The sequence below is a fragment of the Pleurodeles waltl genome, chromosome 11 (genome assembly GCF_031143425.1).
Source record: "Pleurodeles waltl isolate 20211129_DDA chromosome 11, aPleWal1.hap1.20221129, whole genome shotgun sequence".
Taxonomy (NCBI): domain Eukaryota; kingdom Metazoa; phylum Chordata; class Amphibia; order Caudata; family Salamandridae; genus Pleurodeles; species Pleurodeles waltl.
Genome location: NC_090450.1, coordinates 921,034,015 through 921,046,540, shown reverse-complemented (window position 1 = coordinate 921,046,540; position 12,526 = coordinate 921,034,015). Strand labels below are relative to the sequence as shown.

The 12,526-nt window shown below is 50.5% G+C and overlaps 1 protein-coding gene across 2 annotated transcripts in view; it reads left to right on the top strand.

The window, feature by feature from the left end:
• The window catches only part of ZCCHC8 (zinc finger CCHC-type containing 8), a 233,637-nt gene that overhangs the window by 218,312 nt on the left and 2,799 nt on the right, over positions 1-12,526 (top strand). The gene's annotated exons all lie outside the window — the stretch shown is intronic.

The following is a 12,526-nucleotide window of genomic DNA, read 5'->3' as shown; positions in this document are numbered from 1 at the left end:
TGTTCTTTGGGGTGAAATGGCAGACCGTAAAATCTGAACTTCAGTCTAACAGCTTTATGAGCCAAAGGGTGCATTTCTTGGAAAAGTGCGACCTCAACACTTTTTGTGTAAAACTGTTTCGAGAACGCTTTTCATTTATTGGGTAAATTCTGTGCTTGAACAGTTAGTTAAGATAGTTGGCCCCCAGTACTGGATCCATTATCCCTCTTGTCATCTTCAGCTTATTGGCACTACAATCCCAACCTTTGTTTCGCAGAGCCCCATTTCCCTCACATAAGAGCGCTATCCTATAGCAACCATTGTAAAACAGAGTTAGCTTCTTGCCCCACCAGGCACCCAATCATCTGAGGACCTCTGACGACCTCATTTTGTTTGAAATATTGTAGTCCTTGTGTAAACAATTAAAGGATACAAATCTATGAACTGTACCAAAGAGCAACATAGGTTTCCAGAGAACCTCTCAGTGAGGAAGCTTTTCTGTAGAATGTGCAAAATAGCAAATACACAGTGCAGTACAACACAACAGGTTGAATACTAACTAAACAACTCATTGTATTGAAATAAGCTCTGGGAATACCAATAGTTGTCTGTATGGTGCTAGGTCAGCGAGATGGGTAGTGTGCGCCATACAGTTATGTAAGATAAAACTGGTTGTCAAAAGGCAGAACATATAAATCTCAACTGTTGTGCCTTCTTCATATGATCTATCACCCCTCAAACTGTGGCTGCCAGTGTTGCTTTGACATTTGCAAAGAGTATACAGTGAATCTGGCTGAAATGGTAAGTTGCTTCAATACAACCAAACTCATGACTAAAAAAAAACCCAATAAAATAGGATTCTTGTTAGCTTTTCAGATAGCTTCAGGGGATGTGATCCAGTGAACTCAAATTATTCCTTTACACAAGGTCATATTTAATCAATATCCATGCCAGCCACTTCATCACTGATTGCTTCTTTCCCTTCGCTAGCCTAGACTCCTGTGATTGTCATTTAGGACGTGGTTCCTCATTTGTTTTGGGTTTGTTTTTGAGTTCCATTAGCAACATAGCAATGACTTCTTTCTCTGTAGCCAATTATGGTTTCTTGTCAATACACAAAATAGTCATTTCCCTACCTAATAAAAAGTCAGCCATCACTTTAACTGATCTCCTCTTGACTATTGTCGCTATTAAAATAAAGAGGTTTAAGCAGCTCTCTAAGTAATCCAGTCTGCCTCCTCAGTACTCTCCTATCTGATCCTTAAAAACAAAAAAAGAAATCTGACAGACTTCTAGTTGCAGATTCCTCACCTTAGTTTCCCCCAGGCGTCAGACTGGATCTGGAGATTTTTCTTCGAGCAATACCCTTGCACGTCAGTAGGTGGCGTTGGTCGACTCCGCAGGCGTCATTGGAGTCGTCACCGTGATGGCATCGGCAGTAGTATATAGACGCCGCCCTAGCGCAGTGACATCAGTTTTTCTTTCCGCGCCACGCACTGATCCAGCAAAGAGTTGCCTTTTTTTTGTTTTTGTACTGACTTGAACCGTTTTGTCAAGTTTTGTGAGAACTTTGGTGCATCGAGGATGTCCCCGAAGACCGGTTTCAAGCCGTGTAAGGACTGTCATTGTGCGATGTCGGTGACTGATCCTCATCGGGTTTGTTTGTGGTGTCTCGAGCGTGACCACGACCCGAAGTCATGCTCAGAGTGCCGGGCCATGCACCCGAAGGCTTTGAGGGAGCGGTCCCTAAAGCTCATGGTGGCCCGGCACCTGACTCCGCGTAGGTCCCGATCTTGATCAAGAGGAAGGTCCCGAGACCGGTCACAGAGCCATCACCACTCGTCTTCTTCCAAATCCTCGGGTCAAGGTAAGAAGTCAGAGGTCCCATTGCTCTCCGACTTCGCCCTGTCGTTCATGCGGGAGGAGCATTCACGCACAAGGCCTCCGTCCTCTGAGCCTGCGTCTGGGTCAGCTCTGCGCTTCCCCAAGTTTCCCGGAGCTGAGCGACCCCCACCTAGCTTAAAGAGTTTTATGAAGCCATGCTCCTCATCTTTGGGCGGTCCGACCCAGATACGGCGCCTTTGGGCCTAAGGGGTTCAGATGAGGTGCCTTTGGGTTCCGCGCCGGGGGCTTCGGCTCCGGCCACCTCTGGATCCTCACTGGCGCCAGTCGCACCCTTGAGACCTTCCCCGGCGCCGGGTAGATTGTTGACGTCAACCCAATTATTATCCCAGACGACTTGGAGCGGCATCAGCCGATGCCGCCTTTGACTTTGATGGGGCCTATTCCCCCAGGTCGAATTCGGACCCTTTTTCTTATGGGGAGGGATTGGAGGGGTCCCTGGACCCTTATGAATACCAGGATGACCCTTCTATGGACTGGGCTCAGGAATTTGACGACGCCAGTGGTCTGGATACTTCTCTTGATGCTGGCATGCAGTCTCCTTCTACAGTGGCTACGGCGGAGGGAGCGACTTATGGTATGGTGGTCAGTAGGGCAGCTGAGGTCCTTGGTCTTGAGCTTCCCACTGTTGAGGTTAGGTCTAATCTTCTGATGGAGGTGCTTCAGCCTGGGGATTCTACTTCAGAACCCCTTTTGCCGTATAATGAAGCCCTCACCGATGTCCTTTTTGGGTACCTGGTCCAAACACAACACAGGGGCTCGTGTGCATAGGACTATCGCATGCCGCAACCATCCCGCTCTGAACGACCCTAAATTGCTGTCCCAAAACCCCACGCCTGAGAGTCTTGCTATCCAGGCGCACCCCCGGACAGGGAATCCAAAAGGCTGGAACAGTTTGGCAAGAAGTTATTTTCTTTCTCCAGGCTCGCGCTGCGGTCTGAACACACCAATGCCTTTTGGACTGCTATACCCACTCTTTGTGGGATACGGTTGCGCAAGTCCTGACGCAGATACCGGAGGAGGCCCATGTTATCTTCTCCCAAGCTGTAAACGATGGGAGTGATGCAGCAAAGTTCACAATCCGTTGTGGGCTAGACACAACCAACTCTCTAGACAGACCAGTTGCTACAACGGTGGCCTTATGATGCCACGCCTGGTTGCGTACTTCTGTTTTTTCTGGGGATGTCCAACAGTCACTCATGGACATGCCCTTTGATAGCTCACATCTTTTCAAAGACAAAGTGGACTTGGCCTTGGAGAGATTCAAGGATTCCCGGGCTACAGCTCGGTCCCTCGGTCTTTCCTCTGCCCCACGCCCCCCACAGTCCGCTTTTCACCTCTTTTGTGGCCATGGAAGGGACTCCCTGTCGTGTCCTCTACACAGCCACCGTGCCACCCATGCTGTTCAGCCTCTGTGTGGCAGGGGACGCGGAATCCCACGTGGCCGTGGGACAAGGAACCAGAGGTCTGCCCAGTCCACGTCAGCCCCCGCTGCAGCCTCCAAACTCCCGTCCAGTTGGGGGCAGGATTCACCATCACCTCCCCCACTGGGAAAACATCACCACAGACAGGTGGGTTTTGCAGATAGTTCGAAAGGGCTACTCCCTACCTTTCGAATCTGCTCCACCAACCATGCCTCCATCATTCAGTCACCTTCCAGAGGATCATTTGGCACTTCTCCTTCAGGAAGTCGCAGCTCTCTTGGCCAAGGGAGCTATAGAAAAGGTCCCTGTGGCCGAAGTTGGTCGTGGTTGTTATTCCCGCTACTTTCTGATTTAAAAAAAAAAAAAAAAAAAAAGGACAAGGGCTTACATCCTATCCTAGACCTTCGGGACCTAAACTACTTCCTCAAGAAGGAGAAATTCAAAATGCCCACCCTGGCTCAGGTTCTGTCTGCCTTGGACCCAGGAGACTGGATGGTAGCGTTGGACTTGCAGGAAGCTTATTTCCACATCGCCATCCTGCCTGCCCACAGACGTTACCTACGATTTGTGGTAGGTCACGAGCACTTTCAGTTTACCATCCTCACTTCGGCCTTACCAGCGCCCCTCGGGTGTTCACGAAAGTGACGGCGGTGGTTGCAGCTCATCTGTGCAGGTTATGGGTCTGTCTTCCCCTATCTCGACGACTGGCTGTTGACGGCGGACTTGCCCCAGAAAGTCGTCTCCCACCTTCAGACTATGGCGAACCTCCTGCACACGCTGGAGTTCACTATAAACGAGCCGAAGTCACACCTGACTCCCTCTCAGATGCTCCCTTTCATCGGAGCTGTTCTGGACACAGTGCAGTTTCGGGCTTATCCTCCCAAAAAGCAAGTCCAAGATATTCAGGCTATGATTCCGATCTTTCAGCCTCGGTCTTTGGTTTTGGTGAGACTGACTCTGAGGCTGCTGGGCCTCATGACCTCCTGCATCCTGCTAGTGACACATGCCAGATGGCATATGCGGGCTCTGCAGTGGGACCTGAAGTTCCAGTGGGTGCAGCATCAGGGGAATCTCTCTGACATGGTCCAGATCTCGGAGAGGACTGCGAAAGACCTACAGTGGTGGCTTTCGAATCCGCACGGCAGATCCCTTTCCCTTCCCCAACCAGATCTCTCTATAGTGACAGATGCGTCACTTCTGGGTTGGGGCGGCCACATGGCTGAGGCGGAGATCAGAGGGCTCTGGTCTCCGGAAGAGTCTGGGCTCCATAGCAATCTTCTGGAGCTCCGGGTGATCAGGCTTGCGTTGAAACCATTCCCTCCCTCTCTCAAAGGGAAAGTGGTGCATGTGTTCACGGACAATACTGCTGCGGTACTGCAACAAACAGGGCGGAGTATAGTCCTGGACCCTTTGTTAGGAGACACTCCGCCTCTGGACATTGGCTGGAACATCAGGGCATTACCCTGATGGTTCAACATCTGGCAGGTTCCCTCAACGCCAGAGCGGACTAACTCAGCCGTCGATGCACATCCGATCACGATTGGCGTCTCCACTCTGAGGTGGCGCAAGGTCTCTTTCAGCAGTGGGGCCAGTCTTGGTTAGATCTGTTCGCCTCCGCAGAGAACGTGCAATGTGAGCTGTTTTGTGCATTGGAGTTTCCAAGGCGGCACTCGCTCTGAGACGCTTTTGAAAGGGCCTCCTTTCCGCCTATACCTCTTCTGCCCAGAATTCTCAAGAAGATCAGGAACGACCGGGCCCAAGTCATCCTGGTGGCTCCGGATTGGGTACCGAGAGTATGGTATCCAGAGCTATTGAGCATGTCCATCGATCCTCCACTCAGATTGCCGCTGCGGGCGGATCTTCTGTCGCAGCAACTTCACCCGAACCTTTCAAACCTTCGCCTTCATGCTTGGAGATTTAGCAGCGACAGTTGACGGCTTTTGCACTTCCACCCGAAATCTGCAATATTATCTTGGCAGCCAGGCGTCCATCAATCAAAACTGGGTACGCCTGTCGTTGGAATAAATTTGTGGCATTGTGTACCAACAAATCTGTTGCGCCCCTTTCTGCCCCTCGATCCAAGGTTCTTCTATTCATTCTTTATTTGCCCCAGCAGGGCTCTGCTTTGGGCACACTTAAAGGGTATTTATCTGCCATTTTGGGCTTTCTTCGGCTACCTGAGCAGCCCTCACTCCTAAAATCTTCCATTGTGAGTAGATTCCTGAAAGGACTCACCCATTTATTTCCCCCCACTCCATTTATCATGCCTCTGTGGGACCTCAATCTTGTACTTACTTATTTGATGTGTACTCTGTAAGGAAATGCCTCCTTGGCATGGTTGCCCCCTGACTTTTTGCCTTTGCTGATGCTATGTTTACAATTGAAAGTGTGCGGAGGCCTGCTAACCAGGCCCCAGCACCAGTGTTCTTTCCCTAACCTGAACTTTTGTATCCACAATTGGCAGACCCTGGCATCCAAATAAGTCCCTTGTAACTGGTACTTCTAGTACCAAGGGCCCTGATGCCAAGGAAGGTCTCTAAGGGCTGCAGCATGTCTTATGCCACCCTGGAGACCTCTCACTCAGCACAGACACCCTGCTTGCCAGCTTGTGTATGCTAGTGAGGACAAAACGAGTAAGTCGACATGGCACTCCCCTCAGGGTGCCATGCCAGCCTCTCACTGCCTATGCAGTATAGGTAAGACACCCCTCTAGCAGGCCTTACAGCCCTAAGGCAGGGTGCACTATACCATAGGTGAGGGTACCAGTGCATGAGCATGGTACCCCTACAGTGTCTAAACAAAACCTTAGACATTGTAAGTGCAGGGTAGCCATAAGAGTATATGGTCTGGGAGTTTGTCAAACACGAACTCCACAGCACCATAATGGCTACACTGAAAACTGGGAAGTTTGGTATCAAACTTCTCAGCACAATAAATGCACACTGATGCCAGTGTACATTTTATTGCAAAATACACCCCAGAGGGCACCTTAGAGGTGCCCCCTGAAACTTAACCGACTGTCTGTGTAGGCTGACTAGTTCCAGCAGCCTGCCACACCAGAGACATGTTGCTGGCCCCATGGGGAGAGTGCCTTTGTCACTCTGAGGCCAGTAACAAAGCCTGCACTGGGTGGAGATGCTAACACCTCCCCCAGGCAGGAGCTGTGACACCTGGCGGTGAGCCTCAAAGGCTCACCCCTTTGTCACAGCCCAGCAGGGCACTCCAGCTTAGTGGAGTTGCCCGCCCCCTCCGGCCACGGCCCCCACTTTTGGCGGCAAGGCTGGAGGGAACAAAGAAAGCAACAAGGAGGAGTCACTGGCCAGTCAGGACAGCCCCTAAGGTGTCCTGAGCTGAAGTGACTCTAACTTTTAGAAATCCTCCATCTTGCAGATGGAGGATTCCCCCAATAGGGTTAGGATTGTGACCCCCTCCCCTTGGGAGGAGGCACAAAGAGGGTGTACCCACCCTCAGGGCTAGTAGCCATTGGCCACTAACCCCCCAGACCTAAACACGCCCTTAAATTTAGTATTTAAGGGCTACCCTGAACCCTAGAAAATTAGATTCCTGCAACTACAAGGACTGCCTAGCTGAAAACCCCTGCAGAGGAAGACCAGAAGACGACAACTGCCTTGGCTCCAGAAACTCACCGGCCTGTCTCCTGCCTTCCAAAGATCCTGCTCCAGCGACGCCTTCCAAAGGGACCAGCGACCTCTGCATCCTCTGAGGACTGCCCTGCTTCGACGACGACAAGAAACTCCAGCGGACCTGCTCCAAGAAAGGCTGCAACTTTGTTTCCAGCAGCTTTGAAAGAACCCTGCAAGCTCCCCGCAAGAAGCGTGAGACTTGCAACACTGCACCCGGCGACCCCGACTCGGCTGGTGGAGATCCAACACCTCAGGAGGGACCCCAGGACTACTCTGATACTGTGAGTACCAAAACCTGACCCCCCTGAGCCCCCACAGCGCCGCCTGCAGAGGGAATCCCGAGGCTTCCCCTGACCGCGACTCTTTGAATCCAAAGTCCCGACGCCTGGGAGAGACCCTGCACCCGCAGCCCCCAGGACCTGAAGGACCGGACTTTCACTGGAGAAGTGACCCCCAGGAGTCCCTCTCCCTTACCCAAGTGGAGGTTTCCCCGAGGAATCCCCCCCTTGCCTGCCTGCAGCGCTGAAGAGATCCCGAGATCTCTCATAGACTAACATTGCGAACCCGACGCCTGTTCCTACACTGCACCCGGCCGCCCCCGCGCTGCTGAGGGTGAAATTTCTGTGTGGGCTTGTGTCCCCCCCCGGTGCCCTACAAAACCCCCCTGGTCTGCCCTCCGAAGACGCGGGTACTTACCTGCAAGCAGACCGGAACCGGGGCACCCCCTTCTCTCCATTCTAGCCTATGTGTTTTTGGGCACCACTTTGAACTCTGCACCTGACCGGCCCTGAGCTGCTGGTGTGGTGACTTTGGGGTTGCTCTGAACCCCCAACGGTGGGCTACCTTGGACCAAGAACTGAACCCTGTAAGTGTCTTACTTACCTGGTAAAACTAACAAAAACTTACCTCCCCCAGGAACTGTGAAAATTGCACTGTGTCCACTTTTAAAGTAGCTATTTGTCAATAACTTGAAAAGTATACATGCAATTGAAATGATTCAAAGTTCCTAATGTACTTACCTGCAATACCTTTCAAACAAGATATTACATGTTAAATTTGAACCTGTGGTTCTTAAAATAAACTAAGAAAAGATATTTTTCTATAACAAAACCTATTGGCTGGATTTGTCTCTGAGTGTGTGTACCTCATTTATTGTCTATGTGTATGTGCAACAGATGCTTAACACTACTCCTTGGATAAGCCTACTGCTCGACCACACTACCACAAAATAGAGCATTAGTATTATCTCTTTTTACCACTATTTTACCTCTAAGGGGAACCCTTGGACTCTGTGCATGCTATTCCTTACTTTGAAATAGCACATACAGAGCCAACTTCCTACATACTCCCTTTGAGCCAATGCTTAATTGTCCCTTGTGGCTCCTTACCTTCAAAACTGTCTTTCTTGTTGCAATCACCTCTGCTTGCAGGGTGAGTGAGCTTCAGGCCCTTTTCTCAAAACCTCCATACTTGTCTGTGCACCCTGACAAAGTAGTGTTGCGCATTGAGGCTTCCTTCCTTCCTAAGCTGGTTACATCCTTTCATGTAGGCCAGTCAATCACTCTGCCTACTTTCTATGCACCCCCACATCCTTCCCATGAGGAGGAGACACTCCACCGTCCGGACCCAAAAAGAGCATTGTCATTCTACCTCAATCGTACTAAAGATTTCCAGGTGGACGATCAATTCTTCATTGGGTATGTGTGTGCGAAAAAAGGGAAGGTGGTGCAAAAGCGTACCATCTCTCGATGGGTTCTTCTTTGCATCAAAATGTGCTACGCTTTGGCCAAGAAGCAACCTCCTGAGGGCTTGCGAGCTCATTCCACCAGAGCAACTGCTGCTTCCACTGCGTTAGCACGCAGAGTTCCTGTCCTGGATATCTGCCAGGCGACTACGTTGGCGTCCCTGCACACTTTTGCTAAACACTACTGTCTGGACAGTCAGGTCCGTCGGGACTGCTGCTTTGGTCGTTCGGTCCTGCAGGACTTCCTAGTAGGATCTTGGTTCGCAGCCCACCACCGAGGATGACATTGCCTGGGTATCTATTCTAAGGTAAGGAATCTGCAACTAGAAGTCTCAGATGTACAAGTTACTTACCTTTGGTAACGAAATATCTGGTGGGGACATATTCTAGTTGCAGATTACTTACCGCCCCCCCCATCCTCCCTGCTTGCGAACTGATTTCGAGGGACAGGGATTCCCCATTTCAGGTCCTTAGCTCTGGAGCACCAATCTCCGTGTTCTTAGCGGCTCTGCGCTTTTGGCGTGGAAAGTAGTTTAAAAAAAAAAAAACTGACGTCACTGCGCGAGAGCATAGTCTATATTCTACTCCTGACCTCGTCATGGCGACTACGGCACCCGCGGAGTCGACAGACGCCACCTACCGATGCGCAAGGGTATTACTCGAAAAAAAAATCTCTGGATCCAGTCTGACGCCTGGGGGAAATTCTAAGGTAAGGAATCAACAACTAGAATGTCTCTGGAGGAACTTGGCTCTGTATATACTATTTCAAAGTAAGAAATAGTGTGCACAGAGTCCAAGGATTCCCCTTAGAGGTAAGATAGTGGCAAAATTAGATAATTCTAATGCTCTATTGTGTGGTAGTGTGGTCGAGCAGTAGGCTTATCAGAGGGTAGTGTTAAGCATTGGTTATACACCCACAGGCAATAAATGAGGAACACACACTCAGACTTACTCCAGGCCAATAGGTTTTTCTATAGAAAAATATCTTTCTTAGTTTATTTTTAGAACCACAAGTTCAAGATTTTAAGTAAATACATAAAATGCAAAGTACTCCACACAGGTAAGTTAGGAACTTTGAATTAGATCAATAACGCATACAGTTTTTATAAAAATGGCAATAAGCTATTTTAAAAGTGGACACAGTGCAAAAATTAACAGTTCCTGGGGGAGGTAAGTAAACGTTAGATTGTGAGGTAAGTAAGACACTTACAAGTCTCAGTCCCTGGGCATAGGCAGCCCACCGTTGGGCGTTCAAGGCAACCCCAAAGTTACCTCACCAGCAGCTCATGTCCAGTCAGGTGCAGAGGTCAGAGGTGCCCAAAATACATAGACCCCTATGGAGAACAGGGGTGCTCTGGTTCCAGTCTGCCAGCAGGTAAGTACCTGCATCCTCGGGGGGCAGACCAGGGGGGTTTTGTAGGGCGGGGGGGGGGGGGCCAGAGGGGGTAGGTGGGGGGGTGTGGGGGGGGGGGGGAGAAACAAATAGGCACACAAAACACACCCTCAGCAGCACATGGGCGGCTGGGTGCAGTGTGCATAGCAGGCGTCTGTTTTGTAGATAGGATTCAATAGAGGGACCCGGGGGTCACTCTAGCGGTGCAGGCAGGCACAGGGGGGGCTTCTCGGGCCAGCCACCACCTGGGCTAGGCAGAGGGTCGCCTGGGGGGTCACTCTTGCACTGAGGTTCGGATCCTTCAGGTCCTGGGGGCTGCGGGTGCAGTGCTTGGTCCAGGTGTTGGGTCCCTTGTTACAGGCAGTCACGGTCAGAGGGACCCTCTGGATTCTCTCTGCATGTGTCGTTGTGGGGGTCGTCTCTGGCTACTCACGGGGTCGCAATCGCTGGGGAGTGGTCCCTGTGGTGTCTGTTCACTGGATCTCGAGCCAGGGGCGTCGGGTGAAGTGGGAAGTTTCACGCTTCCGGCGGGAAGAGTGAGGTCTTTTTAAAGTTGCTTCTTTGTTGCAAAGATGTGTCTGTTGTTGAGCAGAGCCGCTGCTCACGGGAGTTTCTTGGTCCTGGGGGTCAGGGCAGTCCTATGAGGCTTCAGAGGTCGCGGGTCCCTGTTGGATGCGTCGCTGGTTGCAGGTTTTCGACTCTGGAGACAGGCCGGTAGGGCTGGGGCCAAAGCAGTTATCATCGTCCGTCGTCTCTGCAGGCTTGTAGTTCAGCCTTCCTTCTTTGTAGTTAAGGTTGCAGGAATCTGATTTCCTGGGTTCTGGGGTGCCCCTAAATACTAGATTTAGGGGTGTGTTTAGGTCTGGGAGGGCAGTAGCCAGTGGCTACTGTCCTGGAGGGCAGCTACACCCTCTTTGTGCCTCCTTCCTGTGGGAAGGGGGCACATCCCTAATCCTATTGAGGGAATCCTCCAAAACTAAGATGGAGGATTTCTAAAGGCAGGGGTCACCTCAGCTCAGGGCACCTTAGGGGCTGTCCTGACTGGTGGGTGGTGACTCCTTGTTTTTCTCATTATCTCCTCCAGCCTTGCCGCCAAAAGTGGGGGCAGTGGCTGGTGGGGTGGGTATCTCCACTATCTGGGATGCCCTGGGGTGCTGTAACAAAGGGGGTGAGCCTTTGAGGCTCAACGCCAGGTGTTACAGTTCCTGCAGGGGGAGATGTGAAGCACCTCCACCCAGTGCAGACTTTGTTCCTGGCCACAGAGTGACAAAGGCACTCTCCCCATTCGGGCAGAAACTGGTCAGCCCCACACTAGAAGTCGGATTGGTATACAGGGTGCATCTCGGAGATGTCCTCTGAGTGCATGTTACAGTAAATTGCACACTGGCATCAGTGTGCATTTATTGTGCTGAGAAGTTTGATACCAAACTTCCCAGATTTCAGTGTAGCCATCATAGAACTGTGGAGTTCTGGTTTGACAAACTCCCAGACCATATACTCTTAAGGCTACCCTGCACCTACAATGTCTATGGTTTTGCTTAGACACTCTAGGGGCATAGTGCGCATGCACATATGCCCTCACCTGTGGTATAGTGCACCCTGCCTTAGGGCTGTAAGGCCTACTAGAGTGGTGACTTACCTATGCCACAGGCAGTGTGAGGTTGGAATGGCACTCTGAGGAGAGTGCCATGTCGACTTAGTCATTTTCTCCCCACCAGCACATACAAGCTGTGAGGCAGTGTGCATGTGCTGAGTGAGGGGTCCCCAGGGTGGCAAAAGACATGCTGCAGCCCTTAAAGACCTTCCCTGGTATCAGGGCCCTTGGTACCAGGGGTACCAGTTACAAGGGACTTACCTGAGTTCCAGGGTTGTGCCAATTGTGGAGACAAAGGTAAAGTTTAGGGAAAGAACACTGGTGCTGGGGCCTGGTTAGCAGAGTCCCAGCACACTTTCAATCATAACTTAGCATCAGCAAAGGCAAAAGGTTAGGGGGTAACCATGCCAAGGAGGCATTTCCTTACAGTTTCTACCAGATATTTTGTTACCGAAGGTAAGTAATTTGTACTTTAGTTCAAAACAGAGTTAATGTGTTTGTCATTTGAAAGTTTGTGTACAAGCAATCGGTGTATACGTTTGTGCGCACTCTTTGGGTGCATTCAAGTTATAAATGAAAACAAATAAATTAAAGCAATTTATGATGTGTCACTTAAATGTAAACTTGACTGCACTGCTTATCTAATCTTTTCCTTTCTACTGTCATCTGTCTAGTACCATACACAAGCTAATTATTACATCCTACAAATGACTGTGATCTTCTGGATGCAGTCCTGCGGAGAGCAGACCTCCATCCCTGAATTTGCTTTCCTAGCATGTCAGATTTTTTTTAAAGGAGCCCCTGACCCTTAAAAATGATGGATTCTGCTGTAAAATGATGTTTACT